Consider the following 13,627-nt stretch of genomic DNA (forward strand, 5'->3'; position numbering starts at 1 on the left):
GCACAAGATTTTCCCTCACTCAGTCCTATCAATTCCCATACTGCCTTCAGTGGTGCCAATATTAAGTGCTCTCTAATTTATTATCCCTTCCCCTCTTAACAGAGTAGACTATTAACTGTTCTGACCTCTGCAGCCATGTGTTCCTCTTCACTGATGCAGCAATCAATGCCCATAATATACCTCTTTTCTGAGAAGTTTCAAGTACCTCAAAACTCATCATGGTGGATGAGCAGCTTTTAAACTCTTTGCTCCTAGAGACTTGATGTAGTCAAGATAGTGAGTGTCAAAGGGCTTTGGTCATGATTGAGTCTCCTCATGGGGTGTGGTACAACTACTGGGAACCTCAGGGATACATCTTACTGTTATTTAACTGGTACCTGAAGATGGGGTTTCTCAGTGCATACCCTCACTAAACAAGACCAAACCGGCTGAGTTTGTCTAAGGATTTCCATTACTTTGCAGCATTGCAACCAGCTTGCTAACAGTTCTGAACTTGTGACTTTAAAATACATTCTTACTGAGAATGTATGTGAATACTCTGACTCAGCTAATAAAATATTTACAGGGAGGGATACCTGTAGAAGCCATCAAGAGCTTATATAAATTGAGGGAGGAGTTGCATCCTTGACTATATATAAATTCAAAATGATAAACATATGTCCGTAAAACACATAGAATTCTCTTTATCCTCTCATGGTTGATAATGCTACCCTTTCTTTGTCAACTTACAAAGTCAACACTAACAAACATATCTACTGAAATGTGTTATTCAAATATAGAGGTTATTGAAACCACAGCAGTACAGGAACTAAAACTAGATTCATTTTATTCATTAAACCCTGCATTCAATTATACTGGGGAAACTGATGGGTTCACAACAATACTTTTAAGAAAACTCTTTCCAGATAGCATGTACAAGGACAAAGACAAATCCAAGGTTTTTACTTTAGCCTTATTCTTCTCACAAAATAACCTGACCATGATGTTCATGGTGTTGGTGCTTCCTCTTCTATCTTTGGAATCCCTTGTTGGCTGTTTCAAGAAAATAAAGAATTAACTTAAGGTACACAACTAAGAGACACCTTGACATGTCGCCTGGTTGGTGAAATTATTTTGAGAGTGGCCTTGCCAACCTTGTAAAATGTAAATGAAAAGCACACTAGCATCGACAGCAGACTATTTGTGGTATGAGCATAGGAAATTGCAGGATCAAAGAGACTGCTTGCTTTTCAGGAAGATTGGATTGGCACAGAACACCCTTTCTATGGGTAGGTTTCCTGGCTGCTTTTTGGAATCAATTTTAGGGCAAAAGCTTGCAAGGCTGGAGGCAGGAAATGGAGAAGATCTTGCATAACAGCAGTTTCAATGATATAGTCACTTTTTTGTAGAAAGTAAGAGAGAGGACACTAACAGTTTATTTAAACAGAATGACTCAAGTTGGGTTCTGTGAACAAGGATTTGACAGAGTCCATGCTAAGTACATTTGCAAACAGACATGAGGAAACTGCTTGCATCTTTGCTTTTGTCTTTCAGGGTTGAGATTTTCCTTTGCAAGTGCTGTGAGCACCCCTGGTGCCTGAACACAAGTTTGTGAATGCTCATACCCAATTGAGAATATGTTGACATTTATATTTCAATAACATTTGCAAGATTAATTTTGTTTTTTCCACTGCTGCTGTGTGCAATGCAAAGAGCTTTATGTCTGCCCAGAATAATCATGTTTTTTACAATCTGTAGTTATATCTATAGGCAACAGATTCAGGCTGGAATCTACAGTCAGGAGTTAGTAACTTGTAGGATTCAGCAACTAATAACCTTTGCAGACTTGAAAAGTCCCATTCAAAAATAAAAGTGTCTGTGACCTTTCAGTCCTAGCATGTAATTAAAAGTGACAGGTAATGAGTGTTTCCACACTGGCCAGCAAAACAGGGCTGGGTTGAAGGTGTTATCTAAGCTATGATAGTTATGGAATGAAGCACCAGTTCTCTTTACTTATCTAGAGTTAAATTTGTTTATTAAAGTTGGAGCCATACTTTTTTAAAAACATAAAGGACTAGGCTGGGCATGGTGACTCACACCTGAAATCCCAGCACTTTGGGAGGCTAAGGTGGGAGAACCACTTGAGCCCAAGAGGTGGAGGCTGCAGTGAGCCATGATCGTGCCACTGCACTTCGGCCTCAGTGATAGAGCAAGACCCTGTCTCAAAAAAGCAAAACAAAACAAAACCAATAAAGGACGAATTGGCCATTATCTTATTTAATTTTAATTAAAATCAACATTTATTAGTTATTTTCTATGTGCCAAGCAAACTGAAAGAGATATACAAATGATTTACGCTAAAACAGTATACCAACAGGATAATCCATGGGCCACTACAGTGAATACGAAAACAAAAGATTGTGTCTGATATTAAAAATAGAATTCCAATATTTTAGCTCTAAAAACTTTTCCTCAATGTATGTTTAAGAAAAATACTAAATACAATATTTTTATTTCTTTTTTTGAATGAGAAGGGCTCTGGTTTTGTTGCCCAGGCTAGTCTCAGCTACTTGCTAGTCTCTGTATGCCAGTGGTCTTCAAATTTTCTTACTTCTGTCTCCTAAAATAAGTATGAAAAACTAGACACCCCTGTACATATTTTTAGGCTATTACTTAAAATACGTCAATATTAGTTTAAGAAGTGGCAAAGACATAATTTCATTATATTATACATATACTTATAAATATCAAGTGTTTCATTACATTTTTAAATAAAGGCAATAAATCTAAATACCATAGTGTTTTTATACCGATAATCATCTATTTAAAAGATACATGACTATATTGGTCCATTTTCACACTGCTATACAGATACTACCTGTGACTGGGTACTTTATAAATAAAAGATGTTTAATTGACTCACAGTTCTGCATGGCTGGGGAGGCCTCAGGAAACTTACGATCATGGTGGAAGGCAAAGGAGAAGCAAGCACCTTCTTTACAAAGGGGCAGGAAAGACAGAGTGAGAAGGGGGAGGTGTCAGACATTTATCAAACAACCAGATCTTGTGAGAACTCACTACCACAAGAACAGCAAGCAGGGAAATTCGGCCCCATGATTCATCACCACCAGGTCCCTCCCTTGACCTGTGGAGATTACAATTTGAGAGGAGATTTGGGTAGGGACACAGAGGCAAGCCATATCAATGAACATGCTCTTTGAAGATTGGACATTTTCCCAATATTTGGCCTCTTTGTGAAGTTTTTTCATTCTACTTCCTTCACATAATTTTGCCCTAATGTAATATGATGTTATGCTTGGAAATATTTTATTGATAGCCCTATCATATTTCTCTGCTGTAAATATATTTTGAAACTGAAAATTATAAGAAACAAGTTTTTTGTTTTGTAAACATGAAGCTATAAGTATTAAATTATTTTTCTTTATTGTGTTATTGTTACAATTATTAGTTATACATGGTTGATTAAATAAATGTAAGTATGTTTCAAATTTTGAAAGGTAATTATTGGGCAAAAAAAAGTAAAATGTTATTGGAAATCCACTTCTGAATGCAACATATTTCTTTCTCAGTTAGGTAAACTTGGATGAATATTATTTAATGGCGAAATGAAACAGGATTCAATATCAGTTCAATCCTTATTACCATCTTTTAATGCATATAAGTGCTGAGTAATCATCTGATGGAAACGAAGAGTTGTAAGTTACCAGATTTTGATCTCCTGAGTTAGATGCCAAAAATCACACAGTGATCTATCATCAACAATTATTTTTTCATGATCTTTCATCTGACAATTTTTAAAAGTCCTCCTTAAACAAAAAATAAGAAGAAATTGGGAAATCTGACTTATGAAAGTGAAACTAAAAGATGTACTTTTTATTTCTTGGGAACTATAGCAACTTGTAAAATATGTACAAAGACTCATCAAAGGATGTTTAATTCTTAACTAAATGCATTCTAGTCTTTTACTTAGAGGCACCTTATATGTACATTTTTTTAAATTAAGTGAAACTGAACTTTTACGTTTTAGGCTTTTTCCTATTTCCTGTGAACAAAGACCTATATCTTCTTGCCAAACTTCCATCTACTAGAATATATTAAAGCAACTTTAAAAGGGCATGGTAAATAGAGAGACAGACAGGCTTGATATTTAGATAGATAGGTAGCCAGATAGACAGGTTCTTATTTTCATTTCATAGTATAAGATTGTTAAGTGTATAATTATGAATCTGACAGAATTGGAATTGCATATCAGTATCTGAGAGGGAGTCACTGATCCTATTTATATAAAGTTGGCTCTCCAAAATCCAGTGCATTACATGCTAGATTGCATTTAGGAAAAAGTATGTTCTATACTTAGAAATTAACATCAAAAAGTAGTAAGGGCAGGGCTTAAAAGTGGATATGGGCTAGGCGCGGTAGCTCACGCCTGTAATCCCAGCACTTTGGGAGGCTGAGGTGGGCAGATCGCCTGAGGTCAGGAGTTCGAGACCAGTCTGGCCAACATGGCAAAACTCCATCTCTACTAAAAACACAAAAAATAGCAGGATATGGTGGCATGTGCCTGTAATCCCAGCTACTCGGGAGGCTGAGGCAGGGGAATTGCTTGAACAAGGGAGGTGGAGGTTGTAGTGAGCTGAAATCACACCACTGCACTCCAGCCTGGGTGACAGAGCAAGACTCCATCAAAATAAAAAATAAAATAAAAGGATATGAGTGTTGTTAAATGCATTCTTTACAATAGAATCCACACATATTCAGATTAAATTAATTTATATCATATATGGAGAATATAGAAATAAAATGAATTTGCAGAAAAGAGGTTGAAGAATGACGGTGAGAAGAAGCCTTGTTCCCAATAAACGAAAGTGGAAGGATATGGGTTTGTAATATCCAGTTATGGTTTGGTAGGTCATAATATTATTTCTTTTATAGGTCTAAACAAATGTGTAAGAAAAGCTACCCCTGATATGTTTCATTTTCACAAAAATGTCATGTTAATCTGTTGGAAGTAAGCACAGACATTTTTGCTTTCTCCTCCTTCAAATCATACAAAATTTGTAACTACATAAGTGTACTCTCTTGCTCTTTTTTCATTATTGAAAATGGTGAATGTACCAAGATAATGTGCCTCATAACTGGTTAACTATTCCCCAGCATCCTTGTTACAAATCTCAAATATTGTAAGGTAAGCTGGTACAGTGTGAGTATATCAGGATCCTGTCAAGAAAACAAAAAATGCATGAAGCATTTTAACATAAAATCTACTACAGGGACTTGTTTTTCCAGATGATGGAGTGTGAATGGGCAAAAGAGATCGCCGGAGTAACTCTGATGTACAATAGCAGGAGAAGCCGCTGTCTGAGGAAGAGGTTGGAATAATCACAGCCCAGAAGCTCAGAGAAAGAGCTGGGGCTCAGACCTCTGAAGAAGAGCATGACTATGCTGTTGCCATTACTTCTGAGAACATACCAACAGACTGGCTATCAGGTTTTCATAAGAGTCTGGAGACTGGAACCAACTGCTGCTGTCAGGCCAAGGTCACTGTTGGGACAATGCTGAGAGGAACAACAAAAACAAAAAGGGAAAAGAAAGCCCCTTCTCCACCCTCCTAGTCTCCCTGTAGCATCCCTGTTTCCAGCTGATGTGGTTTGACTCTGTGTCCCCACCCAAATCTCATCTCATAGCTCCAATAATTCCCACCTGTTGTGGGAGGGGCCTGGTGGGAGATGATTGAATCACAGTGGTGGATATCTCCCATGCTGCTCTCATGATAGTGAATGGGTGTCATGAGATCTGATGGTTTCAAAAACAAGAGTTTCCCTGCACAAGGTCTCTTTGCCTGCTGCCATCCATGTAAGATGTGACTTACTCCTCCTTGTCTTCTGCTATTATTGTGGAACTGTAAGTCCAATCAACCTCTTTCTTTTGTAAATTGCCTAGTCTTGGGTATGGGTTTATCAGCAGCATGCAGACAGACTGATACATGAGACCCTTATGGGAAGCTAGTGGGCAAAGGAGAAAGAATACCATCCCAGACCCATGGAATACTGTATAGAAAGGAAGGTTACCAGCTGAAAGGTAAAAAACTGCTCAGCATAAGGCTAGGCTTCAAGCCTGTCACCTGGATGCTAGTGGCTGCCTTCCCAACTAGCAAGCAGGCACCCGTGTTTTTCTTCCCACTATTGCATCCCGATGCCTGGAAAAGAGGCCAGCACTTAGTAGGCACTTAATAAATATTTGTTGAATGAATAAATGAAGAAATGCAATCCAATCATAAGTCTCTCTGATTGCAAAGCCCATGATCTTAATTCTTTTCACTGATGCTACAACACCTACTGCCTTTGAGAGGGAATCAACCAAAGAAAATTGCTTCCTACTTTACAAGTTTGCCTGCAAGGGGCTTTGGCAGCCCATTTTATTAATGTCTCCAGTGCTACGAGAGTAAGCCAGCAAGAACTGATAAGACATTGGCAGTGACTAATGACTCCAGTCTGCCTCTTTTCACAATACAGAAAGGAATTTTACCTGATGACCAAGTAGGCATAAAATCCTCACAAACAGACACAGTCCAGATTTTATTCTGTGCTAAAGTGGAACTGCAAAAACAAAATGATAACTGTTACAAGAATCTCAGGAACATTTCAGACATGCTTGTTTTCCAAAAAAGAACAATATATGTATATTACTATACTAAAACCTTTAAAAACTTAAGTGATACCAGTGGCAAATAAGAAGTCGTAAATAAGTCATGGCCTTCTTAAGCCCATGGATTTGCACCTAGCTCTTGACAATGTGTCTCCAACCTCTTTGCCATCTTCGGTCACAAATCACTGCATAACAGGCACTCTCTGCTCTTTAAAACCCTGAGACACCAGTGCCATTTTCATTTGCATTTTTAAAAAGAGAAAGAATAAGAGGAAGTTTTGCAGATTTAAAAAAAAAACAAAAAACAGATAAATTCTTCACAACACTATGACAATCCAGTGGGGTGCATATGTTCTAGTTGCAAGCTGGTAAGCATTTAGATTTTTGCTACCAGTCCCATTGGGCTCAAATAACCTTTCTCAATGGTGTCAGGTGCATGGCAGAATACCAAGTCCCATGCCCACAAGGGGAGTAAGCAGGTCACTGACATTTTGGCTGCCTTTTGCCCAGCACAGAAATTTCAAGCTGCCTTACTTTTAGCAGCAGCTGGGCTTGTGTTCTATAAGACTGAGCAGAACTCAGCAGAATTTCTTTGGAAACTTGTGTCTGGCCCATTAAGACCTATTCTGACATCTTACACATTATTTCGATAGTTAAGGCCATGTAAGGATGTTGTGAATTCCTGTGGCTCCTTTTGGCAAAAGTTGAGTGTTAATAGAGTTTTGGTTTTGAATGTCATGTACTGATCCATTGTGTTTTCTGGAAAGACAAGCTGAGTTTTGCTTGATGCTTAGTTTGGAGAGGATAAAGCTTCCCTCTTCCCTCACTACTGGGGTTGTCTGAGTATACGCCCTGGAATTCTGATCCAGGCAAATGGGGTACTAGGTTATTTTATATTCAGTCACACTCACCTATGGTGGATTTTATGACAAATATAGTATTAAAGCCAGAATTTAACTTGGAGAAATGAAGTGTTGGCATTGGAAATGGAAAAGCTTTGGTAGAGATTGTTTTTGCAACTCATGTAGTAATGTCAGACCAACATATGGCTTCAGGTGTATGGTGTCTCCTCCTTGGGCCTCCCTCCCCCACCCTGTCTGTGGGGAAGGCCTTAGGGCACACAGTTCAGAACCAAGCTGCCTGAGCAAAGCTGACTTGTTAGATCAGAATGGCTAATGGACATGAGAAACAGTGAGCCATCCAACGGCAATTTTTATCATTAGTCTCCCAATCCCACAACAGAAATCCTTTCTGTTTTGTCACCTCTTTATCATTGGTCTATGAGTCTGTCTCTGTTTCTTTTATTAATTTTTTTTTTCTTTTTTATTTTTTTGAGACTGAGTCTGGGACTGTCAGCCAGGCTGGAGTACAGTGGTGCAACCTCAGCTCACTGCAACTTCCTCCTCTTAGGTTCGGGTGATTCTCCTGCCTCAGCCTCCTGAGTAGCTTGAATTACAGGTACGTGCCACCAGGCCTGGCTAACTTTTGTATATTTAGTAGAGATGGGACTTCACCATGTTGACCAGGCTGGTCTCGAACTCCTGGCCTCAGGTGATCCACCCGCCTCAGCCTCCCAAAGTTCTGGGATTATAGGCGTGAGCCAGTGCCCAGCCCATTTCTTTCATGATTTTTTTCCTTGCTTTGTTCTCTTCTATCAGAGTCTTTGCTGTTTCATGCTTACCCCCATTGGTGGTGTTCAGAATTAAAAGATTATGGATCCCTAATTTAAAGCAATCTTTAAACTGTGGTCTGGTTTTCTATTGAGTGTTGGTGATCACAAGTGACAAAGACATTCTACAATGTTTCTAACATTGTAATTCATGGGACTTATGCTTTTATCTCTTTTATATAGCTGTAATCTTACCACTAAGAGCATTTTTTCCTTTATATCAATAGTTCTCAAAGTGTACTCTAAGGAACCATAGAGGTCATAGAGATCCTTTCAGGGAGTCCGTGAGGTCAGCATCTAAAAAATAGTAATACTAATATGTTATTGACCTTTTTTACTTTCATTCTTGTTTTAAAAAAAATTAGCCAAGTTAAATTTAAAAGAATTTAATTGAGAAAGAACAATTCGTGAATTAGGCAGTCTCTCAACCCAGAGCAGGCTCAGAGACTTCAGCATAGGCACATGGCTGAAGAAGGCTTATGATTTATGGATGAAAAAAGGAAAGTGACCTACAGAAAATGGACATGAGGTGCAGACACAGCTAGGTTGGTTACAACTCAGCATTTGCCTCATTTTAACATAGTTTGGAAAGTTGGCCACATTTGATTGGCCCAACAGTAGGCCACAGTCTGTTTACAATTCTATTTAGGTGATAGTTCATCATGTGCAGAGAAAGCTTTAGGCCAAACTTAAAATATATAAGGAGGCAGCTTTAGGCTAAACCTGATTTAAAATTCTCTTACCTGTGTACAGTGAAGTTTTTCAGAAGTCACAGGATGTGCTATATCACAACAGACTGAATGAATGCAGAAGCGGAAATGAGAATCCAGCTGTCTTCTGACGTTAAGGAAATTAGTAAAAATGTAAAGCAATGCCATTATGTTCGCTAATGTTTTTGTTTTAAATATATAGTTAGTTTTTATAAAATTATGGTATTTCTATTAACATGTAATTGGTATATTAAGTTTATTATTGTTGGTTTAAATGAATCAACCAATATGTTAAAAATACGTATGTTTTTCAATAGATCTAATCTACATAAAGAGAAACTCTCTGGGGTCTTCAATAGTATTTGAGTGTAGTCTTGGAACCAAAACAATTGAGAACCACTGTGTTAGATTATAGCCCGAGCTGTCAAGTATCAGCCTTTACATAAGTGTAAATTCTGTAAAGTACGTACCTTCTAGGAGAGTTTTATTAGTTCAAATAAGCCCTGATAATATGAACTCCAAACTACATTGGGAATCTAACCACTGCTAACCACTCTCATTAACTATATTCTGGCCCACTTAAACTGAAGTTATTTTCCCCAAATCTGTTTTATTACATCCACTTGTATCCCACAATAATCCATTCTGAATATTGCAATCAGGACAACCTTTTTAAAATGAACTTCTTATCATGTCCATTGCTTGTCCAAATCCTCTACTGGTTTCCCACCATACTAAAAATAAACTATTGCGTAGCCTATAAGATCCCACATGATCCCACTCTGCTGGTCGCAACCTCCTCTCTGAGCATTCCTGCTGGTCACACTGGCGTTCTTGCTGTTCCACTCATGTTATTCCTTCTGCCTAGAGTGCTCCTTCCTCAGATATTTTCGTGGCTTCATTTACTCCTTTGTTGTCTCTGAGTTCTCACAAAATAGTACTCTACCTTCATCCTACCCCATCCTCCTCATCCTCTTATCCTTCTTTATGTCCCATTGCCATTTCACTGCCTGACATTATATTTCATATTATTTGTGTATTTTCAGTCTCTCTCACTAGAGTGAAATCTCCATGAGGGCAAAGACTGACAGTTCTACTTATCACAGTATATCCCAGTGCCCAGAACAGTGCTTGGTACTGAATAGATGCTCAATGAATATTTATTGTGTAAGTGAGGCCTAAATGCCTCTAGAACTTTGTAGTCATGTGCTAACTTAACATGTGCTATGTACTACTTAGCTCTAGACCAGGTACCAGAATATGGAGATGAATAAAACACAGCCCAAAGCCTATACAGTTAATGAAGTCAATCTTAGAAGAGAGGTCCAGGTAAGGTGAGAGAGGTACTAAAGATAAAAGGATTTATTTCCGTGGAGAGGTTCACAGAAAGCTTTGTGATAGAGGGAATAAGTGAAAATACTTAGTGATATTGATTTCAATGTTATCTTATCTGGGCTTTGCAAAATCTTTTCACTTTGTTGTAGTCTTAGCTGTAATTATTCAAAGCTTTTTGTCTTAAAACAATCAGAAGATTCTTTGGTTCATTCCTGCTATCGAGAGTCAGTTCTTTCAATAGGTACAGAAGCAAAGTAACCAATTTTTGCCAGAAAAAAAAATAATAATAAACAAGGACACGAAAAAGAAGAAGAAAAGGACAAGGTGAGTGGCGACTACTACAGCTCCCTGCTGTTGAGGCATTTAGGCCTTGGACCCTAGATGCTCAGATGGTTTTTATCTTGTAAACAAACCAAGAAAGAATAAATTTCACAAGATCTGTCTAGTATCAGGAAGACCCACAAAATCCAATCAACATTTTACAGTAAACTTATAGAAAGCATCAGGTCAACGTGCTATGAAAATTCCCATGAACATAAAAAGATATGAAGATGAAGTATGTCAATGCACATGGCCCACCTCCACTTGTTGCTAAAATAAGAACCAAGGATTTGAAAGATTAATAAGAGCAGGACCTACAGTAAGAGGGAGAGAGTATGGGAATGAGGGTGAGACGAGAGGGGGAGGAAGGGAGAGAATGAAGCCTTTACTGAAACTCCCCAGTGTTTGGAAAAAATGTAAATATATAAATTTTTACAATAAATAGTCTCAAATACCACATAAATTCATGTCACCTCTAAATATTACATGACATTTTGGTACTATTTGCCTAAGAACAGAGATGAGCTGAGTCTAATGTCTCAGTGGTATTTCATAATGGAAATTTCACTGGCGCCCTTTTCCCCAATTTGTATGGATTTTCTTGTACTGCATACAAACCTCCCCAAGCTAGTCACAATCTTGATCTGTATCTCTAAGTCCTGTTTGAAAGTAAGCCTGTTAGGATATTTTAAGACTAGTAATATCTCACCAGACTTCCTCTAGTAGTCTCTTCATCAATTCCATCTAGTAGGGGCTGATTCCTAGATTACCTATCCTACCACAACAGAAATTAGTTATAACCAAACATTTTGTATGAGTGAACACTAGATTATGTTTAAACACTAGGTGATTCATCCATGTGTACTACCTGCCCTCTCTGAAATCTCACATACTACAATTTAAATTTTGTGCAGAGTGGCCATCCCTTGGTTGTTGACCTAGCCAGGGAGATCCATAATTTCTCTTGGTGCCTATGTGAAGGTCTGCCAAAATAATGAGTATATAATGAGGCTTTTAGCAGCAAGATTCATTAATCATACTCAAACTAAAAACAAGGATAGGCATTGGTCCATGTACTAAAAAGTCCAGAAATAAAGTGTGCCTCAGCTTTACCAGGTGCCCAGCAATGTCATTAAGAACTTAGGTTCTTTTTCCGTGTATCTACTGTCCTCTCCACAGTAAATACACGGAAAAAGAACCTGAGTTCTGAATGACATTGCTCCTAAAGCTGGTTTTCTTCATGGACATAGGAGGGCTGCTGGTAGCAATCAGTACCACAACTGTTTTGTTCACATCCAGCAAGAGAGACAGTCACTTTCAGAAACTCTTAAGAGTAATAATATTATTTCCCAGAAGCCTCTAGCAAATCTTTCCTTGAGTCTCATTGCCCTGAACTTCTTGTTTTGGAAAAGAGGATAAGCTCACCCTGACTGGGGGTCAGCTCTCAAACCTTATGGCTGGCGTACAATGGGGAAAGTGAAATAGAGGTGACAATCATGGTGTCCACCACAGAGATTCTGTTGTCTTATACCAGTTCAGGGCAGTAATGATACTTCTTTTACAGTCTTAGCTATATAACTATCTATAATTCTCTTCAGTACCAAAAAGCAAAACAACTTTTGATTGATAAGCCTCCCTACTGCTGATCTGTAAACAGCCCCAGCTTCTTGTTTTATTTGTACCAGTTTATCTGGATTCACTATTGCTCTCCACCAATGCCCTCTTTACTTGTAAATAACTGAGTAAGAAGATATTCTCTAGTTCTTGTCTTAGAAAAGAGGCTGGATCTTCATTCAACCTTATGGCTATATGAAAGAAGGCATTAATTAATGTACTAAAGTTGACCAGCTACTGAAGTGACCATGACAGGTGGTGGTGTTGATTCTTCATCCTTCTGACCATGGGAACCTTCACTGACCTTGGTGCATGTGGAGGGGTCATGAAGTGACTCCAGGGGGTTAATACATGTTGGCACTTTAATGCTGAAACTGCAGTCATTTTCTTCTATCACAGCATGGTTTCAAATGGCAATTCATAATTCATGTTATCCTATTAGTATAGATGTGTACTTCAGCAGATATTTGCCATGTGGATCTACTTGGTTCATCCAAATACTTTAAAGCCTCTGAGATGCTGAGGAAGAGCTGGACACAAGAGCATCTCCTTAGAGGCCTGAGATGGCATGGAAGCATTCCAAAGAAAATGCTCTGATGAGTAGAGATTTCCTTTAGAAGACCCCACTCCAGGCACACTTGGGCATTGCTTGGATATACACAGATGCTCCCAACAGAAATCAACAAATCTAACAGGATTTCTAAGGGGCTTCCAGTCACAATGAGGAGTTCCTCCATGTCTGCTGGAATATTTGGCTTAAGACTTTGTAATTCTCTCCTTTTGGAGAAGGATGATGATTCTTTCAAATCTAATACTCACCCTCGTATGAACAGGGCATTTTATATAAACTGTTTTCTTCTCCTTTTTTTTCCCCTAATACTAGGGACAATTAGTTTAAAATTCAATAAATCTCTTAGCTTGCACATTACCAGTATCCTCTTTTACCAAGAAAAGGGGAGAAGATGTTTACTTATATCCTAGCCATGGCTTCATCACGAAAAGAAGTTCCACTTTATATATATTTGGGTCTCTTAGGTTTTTGCAATACAGATTTTAGAGAATTGCTTTTTGGATATTCTTTGATCCAAATATTTGTTCAAGACACTGTAAACATGTGACTGGATACCAGGCCATGTTATTAAATATCAAGTGAATCATCACTGTAAACATCTCTGTGAAATCTCATGTACAGCAATTCGAAAGTACAGGATCCCAGGTGAACCATGATGCAGCCTTGGGGAAGATCCTGAATGATGGCTTTGCACTACACAAAGCCACAACTGGAAAGAAGTCAAGGAACATTTGCTTGTCATCCAGGCCTCCATTAATAAAA

At 38.3% G+C, this 13,627-nt stretch overlaps 1 long non-coding RNA gene across 1 annotated transcript; it reads right to left on the reverse strand.

Annotated features, from left to right (window-relative positions):
- Positions 1–809: 809 nt before the first annotated feature.
- Positions 810–8,584, reverse strand: LOC108306532. The gene is made up of 3 exons (XR_005201000.1): positions 8,510–8,584; positions 6,526–6,596; positions 810–1,032 (listed from the first exon to the last, which is right to left on the reverse strand). It is a non-coding gene; the product is annotated as an uncharacterized LOC108306532 (long non-coding RNA).
- Between the last annotated feature and the right edge of the window lie 5,043 nt (positions 8,585–13,627).

Source organism: Cebus imitator, unplaced genomic scaffold, assembly GCF_001604975.1.
Source record: "Cebus imitator isolate Cc_AM_T3 unplaced genomic scaffold, Cebus_imitator-1.0 Scaffold3, whole genome shotgun sequence".
Lineage (NCBI taxonomy): Eukaryota > Metazoa > Chordata > Mammalia > Primates > Cebidae > Cebus > Cebus imitator.